Source organism: Lolium rigidum, chromosome 1 (genome assembly GCF_022539505.1).
Source record: "Lolium rigidum isolate FL_2022 chromosome 1, APGP_CSIRO_Lrig_0.1, whole genome shotgun sequence".
NCBI classification, from domain to species: Eukaryota; Viridiplantae; Streptophyta; class Magnoliopsida; order Poales; family Poaceae; genus Lolium; species Lolium rigidum.
The window spans coordinates 283,254,573-283,273,029 of NC_061508.1; the positions used below are offsets into that span (position 1 = coordinate 283,254,573).

Here is an 18,457-nt window from a genome sequence, read left to right on the forward strand (position 1 = left end):
CTTATCAAAACAATGAAGATTAATTAGCCGTATGTAGCGAAAGCACTAGACTAAAATCCCGTGTGTCCTCGAGAACGTTTGGTCATTATAAGTAAACAAACCGGCTTGTCCTTTGTGCTAAAAAGGATTGGGCCACTCGCTGCAATTGTTACTCTCGCACTTTACTTACTCGTACTTTATTCAACTGCTACATCAAAACCCCCTGAATACTTGTCTGTGAGCATTTACAGTGAATCCTTCATCGAAACTGCTTGTCAACACCTTCTTCTCCTCGTTGGGTTCGACACTCTTACTTATCGAAGATACTACGATACACCCCCTATACTTGTGGGTCATCAGCAGCCATGAATAGTAGTACTCGAATGGTGGTAAGTCTAGCGACAGGTGAATAGGTGATGTCTACTTCCCCCTCCTTTTCCTGTAGACAGTGTTGGGCCTCCAAGAGCAGAGGTTTGTAGAACAGCAGCAAGTTTTCCCTTAAGTGGATCACCCAAGGTTTATCGAACTCGTGGAGGAAGAGGTCAAAGATATCCCTCTCATGCAACCCCGCAACCACAAAGCAAGAAGTCTCTTGTGTCCCCAACACACCAAATAGGTGCACTAGTTCGGCGAAGAGATAGTGAAATACAGGTGGTATAAATAAGTATGAGCAGTAGCAACGGTGCCGTAAAAATAGCTTGTCGGCGTGTAGTTGATGGTGGTAGTATTGCAGCAGTAGTAACGCAAGAAAACAAGAAACAAGCAGCGATAGCAAGTATTTAGGAGCAAGGCCTAGGGATTACACTTTCACTAGTGGACACTCTCAACATTGATCACATAACAGTAATAGATAAATGCATACTCTACACTTTTGTTGGATGATGAACACATTGCGTAGGATTACACGAACCCTCAATGCCGGAGTTAACAAGCTCCACAATTAATGTTCATATTTTAGTAACCTTATAGTGTAAGATAGATCAAAAGACTAAACCAAGTACTAACATAGCATGCACACTGTCACCTTCATGCATATGTAGAAGGAATAGATCACATCAATACTATCATAGCAATAGTTAACTTCGCAATCTACAAGAGATCATGATCATAGCATAAACCAAGTACTAACACGGATGCACACACTGTCACCATTACATCGTGCAGGAGGAATAGAACTACTTTAATAACATTGCTAGAGTAGCACATAGATAAATTGTGATACAAACACATTGCAATCATAAAGAGATATAAATAAGCACCTCACTATGCCATTCATCAGCTGAATAAGTATTCTCGTGAAATATAGCCTAAGAGACCCACACGGTGCACACACTCGTCACCTTTACACACGTGGGACAAGGAGTCTCCTGGAGATCACATAAGTAAAACTCACTTGACTAGCATAATGACATCTAGATTACAAGCATCATCATATGAATCTCAATCATGTAAGGCAGCTCATGAGATTATTGTATTGAAGCACATATGAGAGAGATGAACCACATAGCTACCGGTACAGCCCCGAGCCTCGATGGAGAACTACTCCTCCTCATGGGAGCAAGCAGCGGTGATGAAGATGGCGGTGGAGATAGCAGCGGTGTCGATGGAGAAGCCTTCCGGGGGCACTTCCCCGTCCCGGCGGCGTGCCGGAACAGAGACTCCTGTCCCCCAGATCTTGGCTTCGCGATGGCGGCGGCTCTGGAAGGTTTCTGTGGGTTTCGTCGAACGTATCAGGGTTTCTGATCCAGGGGCTTTATATAGGCGAAGAGGCGGCGCCAGAGGGCTTCTGGGGGGCCCACACTATAGGGGGGCGCGGCCCCCCCTGGCCGCGCCGGGGTGTGGTTTGGTGGCCCTGTCCCCCTTCTCTGATCCTTCCCGGGTGTTCTGGATGCTTCCGGTGAAAATAGGAACTTGGGCGTTGATTTCGTCCGATTCCGAGAATATTTCGTTACTAGGATTTCTGAAACCAAAAACAGCAGAAAACAGGAACTGGCACTTCGGCATCTTGTTAATAGGTTAGTTCCGTAAAAGGCACGAATATGACATAAAGTGTGCATAAAACATGTAGATAACATCAATAATGTGGCATGGAACATAAGAAATTATCGATACGTTGGAGACGTATCAGCATCCCCAAGCTTAGTTCTGCTCGTCCCGAGCAGGTAAAACGATAACACAGATAATTTCTGGAGTGACATGCCATCATAATCTTGATCATACTATTTGTAAAGCATATGTAGTGAATGCAGCGATCAAAACAATATATATGACATGAGTAAACAAGTGAATCATATAGCAAAGACTTTTCATGAATAGCACTTCAAGACAAGCATCAATAAGTCTTGCATAAGAGTTAACTCGTAAAGCAATAATTCATAGTAAAGGTATTGAAGCAACACAAAAGAAGATTAAGTTTCAGCGGTTGCTTTCAACTTATAACATGTATATCTCATTGATATTGTCAACATAGAGTAATATAATAAATGCAATATGCAAGTATGTAGGAATCAATGCACAGTTCACACAAGTGTTTGCTTCTTGAGGTGGAGAGAAATAGGTGAACTGACTCAACAATGAAAGTAAAAGAATGGTCCTTCAAAGAGGAAAGCATCGATTGCTATATTTGTGCTAGAGCTTTGATTTTGAAAACATAAATAGAGCATAAAAATAAAGTTTTGAGAGGTGTATGTTGTTGTCAACGAATGGTAGCGGGTACTCTAACCCCCTGCCGTACAAACCTTCAAAGAGCGGCTCCCATTTTATTTTATTTTTGGGTGGCACTCCTTCCAACCTTTCTTTCACAAACCATGGCTAACCGAATCCTCGGGTGCCCGCCAACAATCTCATACCATGAAGGAGTGCCTTTTATTTTAGTTTTATTATGATGACACTCCTCCCAACCTTTGCTTACACAAGCCATGGCTAACCGAATCCTTCGGTGCCGTCCAACAATCACATACCATGGAGGAGTGTCTGTTTTTGTTAATTAATTTGGGACTGGGAATCCCATTGCCGACTCTTTTTGCAAAATTATTGGATAAGCGGATGAAGCCACTAGTCCATTGGTGAAAGTTGCCCAACAAGATTGAAAGATAAACACCACATACTTCCTCATGAGCTATAAAACATTGACACAAATCAGAGGTGATAAATTTTGAATTGTTTAAAGGTAGAACTCAAGCAATTTACTTTGGAATGGCAGGAAATACCATGTAGTAGGTAGGTATGGTGGACACAAATGGCATAGTGTTGTTTGGCTCAAGGATTTGGATGCATGAGAAGTATTCCCTCTCGATACAAGGTTTAGGCTAGCAAGGCTATTTGAAACAAACACAAGTATGAACTAGTACAGCAAAACTCACATAAAAGACATATTGCAAGCATTATAAGACTATACATTGTCTTCCTTGTTGTTCAAACACCTTACTAGAAATTATCTAGACCTTAGAGAGACCAATTATGCCAACCAAATTTAGCAAGCTCTATGTATTTATTCACTAATAGGTGCAAAGTATATGATGCAAGAGCTTAAACATGAGCACAACAATTGCCAAGTATCACATTACCCAAGACATTATAGCAATTACTACATGTATCATTTTCCAATTCCAACCATATAACAATTTAACGAAGAAGAAACTTCGCCATGAATATTATGAGCTAAGAACACATGTGTTCATACGAACCAGCGGAGCGTGTCTCTCTCCCACACAAGCATGATGTAATCCAATTTATTCAAACACAAACAAAAACAAAAGCACACAGACGCTCCAAGTAAAGTACATAAGATGTGATTGAATAAAAATATAGTTTCAAGAGAAGGAACCTGATAATTTATCGATGAAGAAGGGGATGCCTTGGGCATCCCCAAGCTTAGATGCTTGAGTCTTTTTGAAATATGCAGGGATGAACCACCGGGGCATCCCCAAGCTTAGACTCTTCACTCTTCTTGATCATAGTATATCATCCTCCTCTCTTGACCCTTGAAAACTTCCTCCACACCAAACTCGAAACAAACTCATTAGAGGGTTAGTGCATAATCAAAAATTCACATGTTCAGAGGTGACACAATCATTCTTAACACTTCTGGACATTGCTCAAAGCTACTGGAAGGTAATGGAACAAAGAAATCCACCCAACACAGCGAAAGAAGCAATGCGAAATAAAAGGCAGAATCTGTCAAAACAGAACAGTTCGTATTGACGAATTTTAAAATGGCACCAGACTTGCTCAAATGAAAATGCCCAAATTGAATGAAAGTTGCGTACATATCTGAGGATCACTCACGTAAATTGGAATAATTTTCTGAGTTACCTACAGAGAATTTTGCCCAGATTCGTGACAGCAAGAAAACAGTTTCTGCGCAGTAATCCAAATCTAGTATTGACTTTACTATCAAAGACTTTACTTGGCACAACAAAACACAAAACTAAGATAAGGAGAGGTTGCTACAGTAGTAAATAACTTCCAAGACATAAAATAAAACAAAGTACTGTAGCAAAATAACACATGGGTTATCTCCCAAGAAGTTCTTTTCTTTATAGCCATTAAGATGGGCTCAGCAGTTTTAATGATGCACTCGCAAGAAATTATAGTTGAAGCAAAAGAGAGCATCAAGAGGCAAATTCAAAACACATTTAAGTCTAACATGCTTCCTATGCATAGGAATCTTGTAAATAAACAAGTTCATGAAGAGCAAAGTAACAAGCATAGGAAGATAAAACAAGTGTAGCTTCAAAAATTTTAGCACATAGAGAGGTGTTTTAGTAACATGAAAATTTTTGCAACCATATTTTCCTCTCTCATAATAACTTTTAGTAGCATCATGAGCAAACTCAACAATATAACTATCACATAAAGCATTCTTATCATGAGTCTCATGCGTAAAATTATTACTCTCCACATAAGCATAATCAATTTTATTAGTTGTAGTGGGAGCAAATTCAACAAAGTAGCTATCATTATTATTCTCATCAAGTGTAGGAGGCATAGTATAATCACAACAAAATTTACTCTCCATAGTAGGTGGCACCAAAAGACCACTATCATTATAATCATCATAAATAGGAGGCAAAGTATCATCAAAGAAAATTTTCTCCTCAATGCTTGGGGGACTAAAAAGATCATGAAAACCAGCTTCCCCAAGCTTAGAACTTTCTATATTATTATCAACAATGGTGTTCAAAGCGTTCATACTAATATTACTACCAGCATGCAAATAAGATTCCATAGGTTTTTTAATTTTCGCATCAAACAATCCATGTTTTAAATCAGGAAATAAAAATAGAAGCTCATTCTTGTCCATTATGCCAAACTAGTGTAAACAAGAAACAAAAAGATGCAATTGCAGGATCTAAAGGAAATAGCTTCGAGTACTTACATGCGCCGGAAATAGCTTAGTAGCCGAGATCCGGAGTGTGAGTACCTTTTACCTTTCCTCCCTGCAACGGCGCCAGTAAAATAGCTTGATGTCTACTTCCCCTCCTTTTCCTCGTAGACGGTGTTGGGCCTCCAAGAGCAGAGGTTTGTAGAACAGCAGCAAGTTTTCCCTTAAGTGGATCACCCAAGGTTTATCGAACTCATGGAGGAAGAGGTCAAAGATATCCCTCTCATGCAACCCTGCAACCACAAAGCAAGAAGTCTCTTGTGTCCCCAACACACCAAATAGGTGCACTAGTTCGGCGAAGAGATAGTGAAATACAGGTGGTATAAATAAGTATGAGCAGTAGCAACGGTGCCAGAAAATAGCTTGCGGCGTGTAGTTGATGGTGGTAGTATTGCAGCAGTAGTAACGCAGTAAAACAGTAAACAAGCAGCGATAGCAGTATTTAGGAGCAAGGCCTAGGGATTACACTTTCACTAGTGGACACTCTCAACATTGATCACATAACAGAATAGATAAATGCATACTCTACACTTTTGTTGGATGATGAACACATTGCGTAGGATTACACGAACCCTCAATGCCGGAGTTAACAAGCTCCACAATCAATGTTCATATTTTAGTAACCTTATAGTGTAAGATAGATCAAAAGACTAAACCAAGTAATAACATAGCATGCACACTGTCACCTTCATGCATATGTAGGAGGAATAGATTACATCAATACTATCATAGCAATAGTTAACTTCGCAATCTACAAGAGATCATGATCATAGCATAAACCAAGTACTAACACGGATGCACACACTGTCACCATTACATCGTGCAGGAGGAATATAACTACTTTAATAACATTGTTAGAGTAGCACATAGATAAATTGTGATACAAACACATTGCAATCATAAAGAGATATAAATAAGCACCTCACTATGCCATTCATCAGTGAATAAGTATTCTGTGAAATATAGCCTAAGAGACCCACACGGTGCACACACTCGTCACCTTTACACACGTGGGACAAGGAGTCTCCGGAGATCACATAAGTAAAACTCACTTGACTAGCATAATGACATCTAGATTACAAGCATCATCATATGAATCTCAATCATGTAAGGCAGCTCATGAGATTATTGTATTGAAGCACATATGAGAGAGATGAACCACATAGCTACCGGTACAGCCCCGAGCCTCGATGGAGAACTACTCCCTCCTCATGGGAGCAGCAGCGGTGATGAAGATGGCGGTGGAGATGGCAGCGGTGTCGATGGAGAAGCCTTCCGAGGGCACTTCCCCGTCCCGGCGGCGTGCCGGAACGAGACTCCGTCCCCAGATCTTGGCTTCGCGATGGCGGCGGCTCTGGAAGGTTTCTGTGGGTTTCGTCGAACGTATCAGGGTTTCTGATCCAGGGGCTTTATATAGGCGAAGAGGTGGCGCCAGAGGGCTTCTGGGGGGGCCCACACTATAGGGGGGCGCGGCCCCCCCTGGCCGCGCCGGGGTGTGGTTTGGTGGCCCTGTCCCCCTTCTCTGATCCTTCCCGGGTGTTCTGGATGCTTCCGGTGAAAATAGGAACTTGGGCGTTGATTTCGTCCGATTCCGAGAATATTTCGTTACTAGGATTTCTGAAACCAAAAACAGCAGTAAAACGAGAACCGGCACTTCGGCATCTTGTTAATAGGTTAGTTCCAGAAAATGCACGAATATGACATAAAGCGTGCATAAAACATGTAGATAACATCAATAATGTGGCATGGAACATAAGAAATTATCGATACGTTGGAGACGTATCAATAGGTGTCGAAGTAATCTTCGCCTTCTCTCTGTGTGTAGCCTTTCGCTATAAGCCGCGCCTTGTACTTTTCAATAGTACCATCAGGTCTTAGCTTCTTCTTGAACACCCATTTGCAGCCCACAGGCTTGCATCCATGGGGTCGTTTCGATAGCTCCCAAGTTCCATTAGAAAGAATCGAGTCCATCTCATTATGGACAGCTTCTTTCCAGATCATCCGCATCTAGAGATGCATATGCCTCTGCAATGGACGTGGGAGTATCATCCACAAGGTACACAATGAAATCATCACCAAAGGATTTTTCAATCCTTCGTCTCTTGCTCCGTTTAGGAGCTTCATTGTCATCCTTCTCAGTAATGTTCTCATGTGATTATTCAAAATACTCATTAGATGTACTGGACTCAGGAATTATCTCAGTAGAAATTCTAGCAATGCTATGCATATCTTTCATAGGAAACATATTCTCAAAAAATGTTGCATCACGAGATTCCATAATAGTATCAACATGCATATCATGTACCTCGGATTGAACTACTAAAAATCTATATCCTACACTCCGAGGAGCATAACCTAGAAAGATACAATCCACTGTCTTTGGTCCAAGTTTGCGCTTCTTAGTAATTGGAATATTAACTTTCGCCAAACATCCCCATGTGCGCAAATACGAAAGTGATGGTTTTCTCCCAGCCCACTCCTCGTAAGGGGTTTTATCTTTATTCTTGTTAGGAACTCTATTCAGGACATGACATGAAGTCAACAAAGCCTCCCCCACCATGCCTTTGATAAACCAGTAGTGGCTAACATGGAATTCACCAAGTCAGTCAGCGTGCGGTTTTTTCTCTCGGCAACCCCGTTAGATTGGGGTGAATAGGGAGGCGTCCTCTCATGAATAATGCCATGTTCCTCACAGAATTCATCAAAGATTTTAGGAAAATATTCGCCACCACGATCCGACCTGAGACGCTTGATCTTTCTCTCTAGTTGATTTTCAACTTCGGCCTTATAAATTTTAAAGTAGTCTAAAGCTTCATCTTTAGTTCGCAAGAAATAAACATAGCAAAATCTAGTCGCATCATCAATCAATGTCATGAAATATCTCTTTCCACCTTTTGTCAACACACCATTCATCTCGCATAGATCAGAATGTATGAGTTCTAGAGGTGCCAAGTTTCTCTCCTCTGCCGCCTTGTGAGGCTTCCGAGGTTGCTTCGATTGCACACAACTATGGCACTTAGAACCTTTGGCAATGGTGAAATTCGGAATTAAACTTAAACTGGATAGCCGAGACATTAAACCAAAATTAATGTGACATAAACGAGAATGCCAAACACTGGTATCATCACTAATATTGCCACAGATATGGTTCGCAGACTTATTACTGAAATCAGAAAGCGAAAAGCGGAACAAGCCTCCGCACTCATAGACTTTACCAATAAATTGTCCAAACTTGGAAACAACTACTTTATTCGACTCTAAAACAACCTTAAACCCATCTCTCGCATAGAAGGGAGCCGCTAACGAGATTCTTGTTCATAGTAGGGACATGCTCGCACGTTCCTCGCCTGCACGATCTTCCCGAAGTGAACTTCGGATCTACCGTGCCAACACCACGAACGAAGCATGTGACCCATTCCCCATCAAGACGGAAGAATCCCGGGCGACCTGGTAAGAAGTGAACATGGAGATGTCAGCACACACATGAACATTAGCACCTGTATCAATCCACCAACATGGAGATTGAAATACCGAAAAAACAGTAAAGAGATTACCGTACCCATCAGCATTGCTAGCGGTCACCGTGTTGACCTGCCTCGCCTTTTTCTTGCGGTCTGCCCTCTCTGGACAGTCCTTAGGAAAGTGGCCAGTCTCTCCACATGTAAAGCAGCTCAGATCTGCTTTGTTTATCATCTTCTTCTTCTTGAAGGTTGTAGTCTTCATAGGCTTATTGAAGGAGGGTTTGTTATTCCCTTTGTTCTTGCTGTAGGGTTTCTTCTGCACCATGTTGGCGCTAGACTGACCCTCTCCTTTCTCAGCATTATCCTTAGCCCGAGCTTTCTCCTCAACATCAAGAGATGCTATCAGATTTTCAACTGATATCTCCTGTCTATTGTGTTTGAGAGTTGTGGCAAAGTTCCTCCATGAAGGGGGCAACTTAGCGATGATGCATCCAGCCACTAACTTGTCAGGTAAGGCACACTTAAGGAGTTCAAGCTCTTTTGCAATGCACTGTATCTCATGAGCTTGTTCGACTACGTAACGGTTGTTAACCATCCCGATGTCATGGAAGCTCTCCATGATGTACAGTTCATCGCTCGCATCGGTTGCACCGAACTTAGCATTCAAGTGCATCCCGGAGCTCTTTACCATCTCGTTATGTGCATGTACACATCACACGTACGATCAGCAAGAATACTCAGAACGCATCCGACGAAGAGAGTATTGTTTTCCTTGAACTTGTTCTGATCTTGGTCAGATATAGTTCCTTCAGGTAAACCATCACTAACTTCGAACACTTTCAGATGAGTAAGCCAGAGCGTGCCCTTAACCTGTCACCTCTTAAAGTGCACACCGGTAAACTTATCCGGCCTCAGTGCATCAGCAAAACCAGCCATTGTTAACTCAGGAAATTGCCGACAATTAGGTTTTTGGATTGTTGGAAAATTAGGCACAATTTCCATGATTAATTCCAGAATATAAAACATAATGACAGCAACTACTAACATGTGAAACTAGAACATACTAGATGCATTAATCAACATGAGTAGCAGCAGCGCAAACGGTAAAGCGTCCATCACTAAACAGATCGAGATATGTCGCACGTACCGATCTGGTGGTGGTGGCGGTGGAGGTGTAGCGGATGATGTCGCAGCGAGAACGTTGTTGATGACAACGTTGTTGACGACAGGGACGACGGGTCGAAGTAGACAGCGTTGAAGACGATGGTAGGCAGCACCGCCCGACTTGGACGGAAGGCGACCCGTGATGAAGAGCTTGAGCAGCCGCGCAAAGCGCTTCCCAAAAACCTAATTCGCCCTCTCCCGTACAGGATCGCAAGGACGAGCATTTCCGGAGACCTGCTCTCCCGTTCGCCGATGCACGTCGGCGCGCGGGATGGAGTAGGCTACGATGGCGGCGCAAGCAGAGAGAGGTGGAAAACCTAACTCGTGTATATGATATATTTCTGCGGTAGCCGGGCAGGAGATTATATAGGCTCGGGAAACCCTAGGCAATGTGGGCCACACCCATGTGGGCCACACCCACGTCGCATGAACGTTTCGAGTCGGTTACAGATAGCCCACGATCCGGGAGCGACCCGAACCGACTAACTGCGACGCGTCCGTCTAGGACTCTGTTCGTTTTTCCTGAGCTGCAAAAAGTAAGGAAAGTCTCGGCTCGAGGCTCAATCCACTCACCACAAGCGCGGCACGTGCGCGCATCATGTCGAGTCGAGACGAGCGAGCGAGGAGGAGGAGCGCGCGTGTAGCACTCCTATTCTCACTCACTTACTAGTGGTGGAACAACCCACCTTATAAGGTGGTCTAACTTCCTCCCAACTTTCCATGTGGGACTAAACTTCCCACCTCTTGCCACTCCCTAGTGAGCTGCCACCAACTTGGGTTCAAACTCACAAGGCTGCCACTATGTGGGCTTTGAGATTTATAGGAAAAACTGAAATCTAATTTGGGCCACTAAAAGTGGGCCCAATATTTCAACATGTTATTCTTCCCTGCATGCCTACTGTGGAGCAATATGTGGTAGAACATGGAATCGAAATTACGGAGTGTGTAACACCAACTTTATATATGCCCACTGTTGTTAGCAATTGGCCATTTTGTACCATTTTTCTCAGATTGTGGTCTTTATGATGCCAACCCTGACCTACTACTTCATTTGCTCCTCTGAATCAAGCTATAAAGGGGAGGGCAACAACGGTGGGATGAGATTTGGAGGGTGGCAATGGCAGACGCGAGCATGGATCTGGTGCACGTAGGAGAAATCTGGGATGGGGCTCCGCTGAGATTTAGGAAGAGGAGCCTGGTGAGCGGGCAGGTGGTCAGAGCAGGAATGCCACACATGAGCTTGAGTTGGACTGATACTACTCGCTACTGCATCTGCAAGGTAAATTTACTTTGCAATGCTTTGTTTATATTAGATGAAATAGTTAGCAGCGAACCATGTAGGAGAGGGTGGTATTATGGTAAGATAAATTGAGAATTGGCCCAATTTCTTGTCAGGCTACAAAGTCTCTAAAGGTGCATGGCAAAGTTTGCGCCACTTGTATGCATCCACTTTAAGGAGCACTACATAATAAGATATCTTAATTATACATCGGGACCTTGAAGCCAAAATTTGACAAACTGGTTGTCTGATAAGAAGGCATGTCTGTAGTCTCCTAGCTGCCTTCTTTCCTTGTTCTGGTCATGTGTTGCATGTGCAGACATGGCAACGTCTGTAGTAAGAATAGGCTGTCAAAATAGTGGTTTGCTACAATTGTATATGAAGTGTGCAACGGATAAAGCATGTTAGACGGTCACCTAGTAAAGCTAGCCTTATTGTTTATCTGCGAGAAATTCCTTCGCAGGTCTTCTTTCTCACGCTGTTTGCACCGGAAGTGATGGCCGAATTTGTTGATGAGTGCGACAATGTAACTTAGTTTGCAATATACTATCGATGAGGAGGTATAACTTTTTTTGGTTCCAGATTTGTCTTTGATGGGGATAAGATCAGTTAATCTAGTCACCACTCCAACAATATTTGAAACTCACAGTAAAAGAAAGAAGTGAATGAACATGAGAGCATACAATACAGTATGCATTTAATACACATGCATTGCTGGAAATCTGATAGGAGAAAATTATTTCCTCTGCATGGCAGCGCATCATCACATACAGAGGAAAGTTTTCAAGTCCAGTACAACCTGGGTGATTTTTGTGTTCTATGTAATTCTGATCTTGTATGGGTGATCTGCTATTTGCATTTGGGTCGGGCAGATCCTGTATAAACGATCATCATATCTTCTGATAATTAGTGGCACTATAGACTGAAATTACCGCTAGTTGTGCTACATAAAAAAATTAGAGCATACATTTCAAGCTAAATGCATGCATTTTGTGTGCAGGAGGTGGTGGCAAATTCAAGGACGTAAATATTCAGGTAGCAAGCAATGATGCCGAAATCAAGGATGTAAATATTATTTAGCTGCAATATATTGAAAGGTATACACTGTTATAGTTTTTGCTATCTAAAGGATGAGTAAGCACTGATAACTAATTAGATTATAAGGCCAGGCTAACTGCTTAGACCTCATGGGTAGGTAATGATGGAGGGATCGAGTACCTCAATGTTTAGAAGGTAGTAGTTGGTCAACGACAATGAACCCAGTTCATAGACATTTTGTTGGTGATCAATGGTCTCCCAGATGCAGGAAACACACACAACAACATTCCTCCGAGACCCTTGAGGTACAAAATCTTTCACCAACATTGCTTGCATTGCTACTCTTCTAGGTTTCCTGCACCATCATATCTTCAGTCAGCCGTGAACACTGGTACGAATTGAAGGCTGGAGAGTGTGGAGAGACACATTAGATTGACCAACCTAAACCTATGCATAAGCCACCAGACAGATTCAAATTAACAAATAAGTGCATGTAAAAAAAACTGAAGAAATAAGTGTGTGAGCCTAACACAAAGTAACCAATAAATCTATCTCTTACCTTGCAACTGGAAAGTGAAGAAATGCCCCTCCCAGGACTGAAGATTGTATAAAAGAACAAAAGACCAAACACGGGAAAGATTACCCACCATGCTCCACCCTTTCTCTCTGCATCTAAGACATACAAACCATAATCCGGAGGAGCATACTTCAGATTTTTGATTAATGTCTCATACAGAGGAAAAGCAAGTGGAAATGAGCAAACCGTAGCTGATAATAGTACACATAATATCAGGAAAAGAAAGGAAAAAAAAGTTAACTGCAACTGTTCATGGTGAACTATATGTATGCTCCGCACTATCTTAGCATAATAAAAAAAAGTTTATTTCAAGGCAAATACCTAATAAGGTTTGAAATCTTTCGTCTATCTCTAAAATTATAATAGTTTAATTCATCGCTCGGTCAAATTGTAACAGTTTACATATCTAGTAAAATTGTTACTTGAGTGACACAAATGATAGTAGTAAAAGGCAAGCCCAACTCACCAAATAATTATTATATGCACGCACCCATTGGTCGGCTGTCCATGGACTAACCAAGATGGCCTCACTTTTAATGCCAACTACAGTGCTAGCTTCCAAACCAAATATATGATCATGCTACCAATCATTTACTATAAAGACACCTCTTAGGAAACCATATTAGTCTAGCCTTTTCTCCATATGAACAACTGAATCTACATCATTTAGTTGTTACCCTAACAGTATGTTGATAATTTCATGTTGCTTTTAGTTTTTAGAAGAAAGTCTTTATAATTTAACTGGTACATTTGCATGTTAAATACTAATTAGTACTGCTAAATTGAAGAAAACTTAGAAACCGGTAAAACACTCGGGTTCACCAAATGTGATTCAAAAAATTGATAAGTAGCAGAACGTGAAGAATCCTACAGAAAAAGAAATATGATTATCACCAGAGCAAGAGAGGTCCGAATTTTTTTTTCGATAAGATCCAAGACCAATGTCAGAAGTTCATGTTACAAAAAAGAGAGGTCATGTTCACTGTAATTTGAACAAAGAATCAGGGTCTATATTAGGTGAAACGCTTTCCTGCTTCTTACTTAAAGCACTGCTCCTAAAGAATAATTTAAACCCTGATATGAATTGCAGTATCATGCGCATGAACTTTTAGGATAAGGATCTTACGCAAGCTATAAATTAGCCAATTCAAGCATGAGAAATGGAGCATGATGCCGAGAAGTTATGAGAGAAGGCAAAGTAGTATTGGAGGAGTAACATGGCTACTTGTACTGCTATGGGGATATATTTTAAGCAGTTGCATTTGTGTCAAGGGCCAAGGGGAGTCCCTAACTAAACCAACGATTCCATTACCTCTGTATGTTCTGAAATTTTCATAAGAGAAAAGTAGCGGGGAGTAGTACTTTACGACCATATATCTATTATTTATCTCCAAAGAACGAATCCATGGGAATTTGTGAGAGCTAAGTAATTATTGGTTATTACCTTGCAGTAGACATTGCGTGTGTCTTGCATTACATCACCACAAGATAGGCTCAAGCACTTAAAATTTACAGTCGTGGATGTTGTAGCAAAAAATTTAATCTCTCACCAATCCAGGGTGGACACATGCACTACTACTCCCCATTTACCCTAGCTGACTGGTTGCAAAATCCTGAACAATGTAACCTCTTGCACCTAGGTTCATTCTTTGTCCATAGAGTGAAACACATGCAAAATTGACAACTCACGGATAACACGTTATAATGAATGGACACAATAAAACTATACTAAAAGTTTAGTCTAGTTCTACCACTGGAACAACTTCAGGAAACAGTCACTATATCAGCAAAGGGTATATAATATGGGCTACCTGGATTATTCACCCAAGATATGGAGTGGCCGTCCTGCTCCACATCATAGCAAGGCTCGACCTCCACGAGAGGGGACCGTGATGGATGCACCTGGTAATGCCATCCTGGACGCAGGGAACACGATGCTGGCATTCTACGTACCCTCGTACACTATATTCAGCTACCTCCTTGTTGGCAGACCCGGTGGAAATAAACTCTTGGACACCACAAGGCAAGCACAACTTCACGCCTTTTGTTTTCGCTGCCACTGGTCCCTGTGCATGCCTCGTTGATGGTGTTTCTTTATTTCCAATCTGAATTAAGGGGGAAGGATACACGGGGGAGAAGCACCTTAATTCTGCTTCTTTATTTCAGATCTGAATTAAGGGGAGAGGGATACACAGGGGAGAAGCAGCTTACTACATCTGCGTTGAGATGCGAAGTCTCCAGACTGTCGTTTGCGAGGCGGATGCATAGCGCGTGATACGTCTCCGACGTATCGATAATTTCTTATGTTCCATGCCACATTATTGATGTTATCTACATGTTTTATGCACACTTTATGTCATATTCGTGCATTTTCTGGAACTAACCTATTAACAAGATGCCGAAGTGCCAGCTCTCGTTTTCTGCTGTTTTTGGTTTCAGAAATCCTAGTAACGAAATATTCTCGAAATCGGACGAAATCAACGCCAAAGTTCCTATTTTACCCGGAAGCATCCAGAACACACGAGAACCGCCAGAGAAGGGAGGCAGGGCCACCACACCACACCCCGGCACGGCCTAGGGGGGGGGGGGGCGCGCCCCCCTAGGGTGTGGGCCCCCCTTCGACCTTCCTGCGCCGCCTCTCCGCCTATAAGAAGCCCCTGGATCAGAAAACCCTACACCAATTGACGAAACCCACGAAAACCTTCCAGAGCCGCCGCCATCGCGAAGCCAAGATCTGGGGACAGGATCTCTCGTTCCGGCACCCTGCCGGAGCGGGGAAGTGCCCCGGAAGGCTTCTCCATCGACACCGCTGCCATCTCCACCGCCATCTTCATCACCGCTGCTGCTCCCATGAGGAGGGAGTAGTTCTCCATCGAGGCTCGGGGCTGTACCGGTAGCTATGTGGTTAATCTCTCCTATGTACTTCAATACAATGATCTCATGAGCTGCTTTACATGATTGAGATTCATATGAGCTTTGTATCACTACTATCTATGTGCTACTCTAGTGATGTGTTATTAAAGTAGTTCTATTCCTCCTGCACGTGTGTAAAGGTGACAAGTGTGTGCACCGTGTTAGTACTTGGTTTGTGCTATGATCATGATCTCTTGTAGATTATGAAGTTAACTATTGCTATGATAATATTGATGTGATCTATTCCTCCTACATATGCATGAAGGTGACAGAGTGTGCATGCTATGTTAGTACTCGGTTTAGTCTCGTTGATCTATCTTACACTAAAGGTTACTAAAACATGAGCATTATTGTGGAGCTTGTTAACTCCGGCATTGAGGGTTCGTGTAATCCTACGCAATGTGTTCATCATCCAACAAAAGTGTAGAGTATGCATTTATCTATTCTGTTATGTGATCAATGTTGAGAGTGTCCACTAGTGAAAGTGTAATCCCTAGGCCTTGTTCCTAAATACCGCTGAGTTACTACCGCTTGTTTACTGTTTTATCGCGTTACTACGCTGCAATACCACCACCATCAACTACGCGCCAAGCACTTTTCTCGGCACCGTTGCTACCGCTCATACTTATTCATACCACCTGTATTTCACTATCTCTTCGCCGAACTAGTGCACCTATTTGGTGTGTTGGGGACACAAGAGACTTCTTGCTTTGTGGTTGCAGGGTTGCATGAGAGGGATATCTTTGACCTCTTCCTCCCTGAGTTCGATAAACCTTGGGTATCCACTTAAGGGAAACTTGCTGCTGTTCTACAAACCTCTGCTCTTGGAGGCCCAACACTGTCTACAGGAAAGGAGGGGGAACGTAGACATCAAGCAATTTTCTGGCGCCGTTGCCGGGGAGGAAAGGTAAAAGGCTCTCATACTACGGTCCCAGGTAAAGTATTTTTCTGTTGCCGTCGTGTGTGTGCTCGAAGCTATTTCCTTTAGATCCTGCAATTGCATCTTTTTGTTTCTTGTTTACACTAGTTTGGCATAATGGACAACAATGAACTTCTTGTTCTATTTCCTGATTTAAAACATGGATTGTTTGATGCGAAAATTAAAAAACCTATTAAATCTTGTTTGCATGCTGGTAGTAATATTAGTATGAACGCTTTGAACACCATTGTTGATAATAATGTAGAAAGTTCTAAGCTTGGGGAAGCTGGTTTTCATGATCTTTTTAGTCCCCCAAGCATTGAGGAGAAAATTTTCTTTGATGATACTTTGCCTCCTATATATGATGATTATAATGATAGTGGTCTTTTGGTGCCACCTACTATGGAGAGTGAATTTGATTATGATTACAATATGCCTCCTATATTTGATGATGAGAATAATAATGATAGCTACTTTGTTGAATTTGCTCCCACTACAACTAATAAAATTGATTATGCCTATGTGGAGAGTAATAACTTTATGCATGAGACTCATGATAAGAATGTTTCATTTGATAGTTATATTGTTGAGTTTGCTCATGATGCTACTGAAAGTTATTATGAGAGAGGAAAATATGGTTGTAGAAATTTTCATGTTACTAAAACACCTCTCTATGTGCTGAAATTTTTCAAGCTACACTTGTTTTATCTTCCTATGCTTGTTACTTTGCTCTTCATGAACTTGTTTATTTACAAGATTCTTATGCATAGGAAGCATGTTAGACTTAAATGTGTTTTGAATTTGCCTCTTGATGCTCTCTTTTGCTTCAAATATTATTTCTTGTGAGTGCATCATTAAAACTGCTGAGCCCATCTTAATGGCTATAAAGAAAAGAACTTCTTGGGAGATAACCCATGTGTTATTTTGCTACAGTACTTTGTTTTTATTTTGTGTCTTGGAAGTTGTTTACTACTGTAGCAACCTCTCCTTATCTTAGTTTTGTGTTTTGTTGTGCCAAGTTAAGCCGTTGATAGAAAAGTAAGTACTAGATTTGGATTACTGCGCAGTTCCAGATTTCTTTGCTGTCACGAATCTGGGTCCACCTCCCTGTAGGTAGCTCAGAAAATTAAGCCAATTTACGTGCATGATCCTCAGATATGTACGCAACTTTCATTCAATTTGAGAATTTTCATTTGAGCAAGTCTGGTGCCATTTTAAAATTCGTCAATACGAACTGTTCTGTTTTGACAGATTCTGCCTTTTATTTCGCATTGTCTCTTTTGCTATGTTGGATGAATTTCTTTGATCCACTAATGTCCAGTAGCATTATGCAATGTCCAGAAGTGTTAAGAATGATTGTGTCACCTCTGAATATGTCAATTTATATTGTGCACTAACCCTCTAATGAGTTGTTTCGAGTTTGGTGTGGAGGAAGTTTTCAAGGATCAAGAGAGGAGTATGATGCAACATGATCAAGGAGAGTGAAAGCTCTAAGCTTGGGGATGCACCCGGTGGTTCACCCCTGCATATATCAAGAAGACTCAAGCTGTCTAAGCTTGGGGATGCCCAAGGCATCCCCTTCTTCATCGACAACATTATCAGGTTCCTCCCCTGAAACTATATTTTTATTCCATCACATCTTATGTGCTTTTTCTTGGAGCGTCTGTTTGTTTGTTTCTATTTTTGTTTGTGTTTGAATAAAATGGATCCTAGCATTCACTTTATGGGAGAGATACACGCT

General features: G+C 41.9%; 3 long non-coding RNA genes across 3 annotated transcripts in view; 1 reads left to right on the top strand and 2 right to left on the bottom strand.

Moving 5' to 3' along the window:
- LOC124695061 overlaps positions 1-12,369 on the top strand; it is a 20,931-nt gene extending 8,562 nt beyond the window's left edge. Inside the window, exons 2-3 of the long non-coding RNA XR_007000523.1 lie at positions 11,060-11,269; positions 12,270-12,369. This is a non-coding gene — a long non-coding RNA (uncharacterized LOC124695061). The remainder of the gene's footprint in view (positions 1-11,059; positions 11,270-12,269) is intronic.
- LOC124695054 lies at positions 11,359-11,829 on the bottom strand. Its single transcript, XR_007000522.1, has 2 exons — positions 11,686-11,829; positions 11,359-11,600 (listed from the first exon to the last, which is right to left on the bottom strand). It is a non-coding gene; the product is annotated as an uncharacterized LOC124695054 (long non-coding RNA).
- LOC124695046 lies at positions 11,841-14,151 on the bottom strand. The gene is made up of 3 exons (XR_007000521.1): positions 12,867-14,151; positions 12,488-12,712; positions 11,841-12,144 (listed from the first exon to the last, which is right to left on the bottom strand). It is a non-coding gene; the product is annotated as an uncharacterized LOC124695046 (long non-coding RNA).
- Between the last annotated feature and the right edge of the window lie 4,306 nt (positions 14,152-18,457).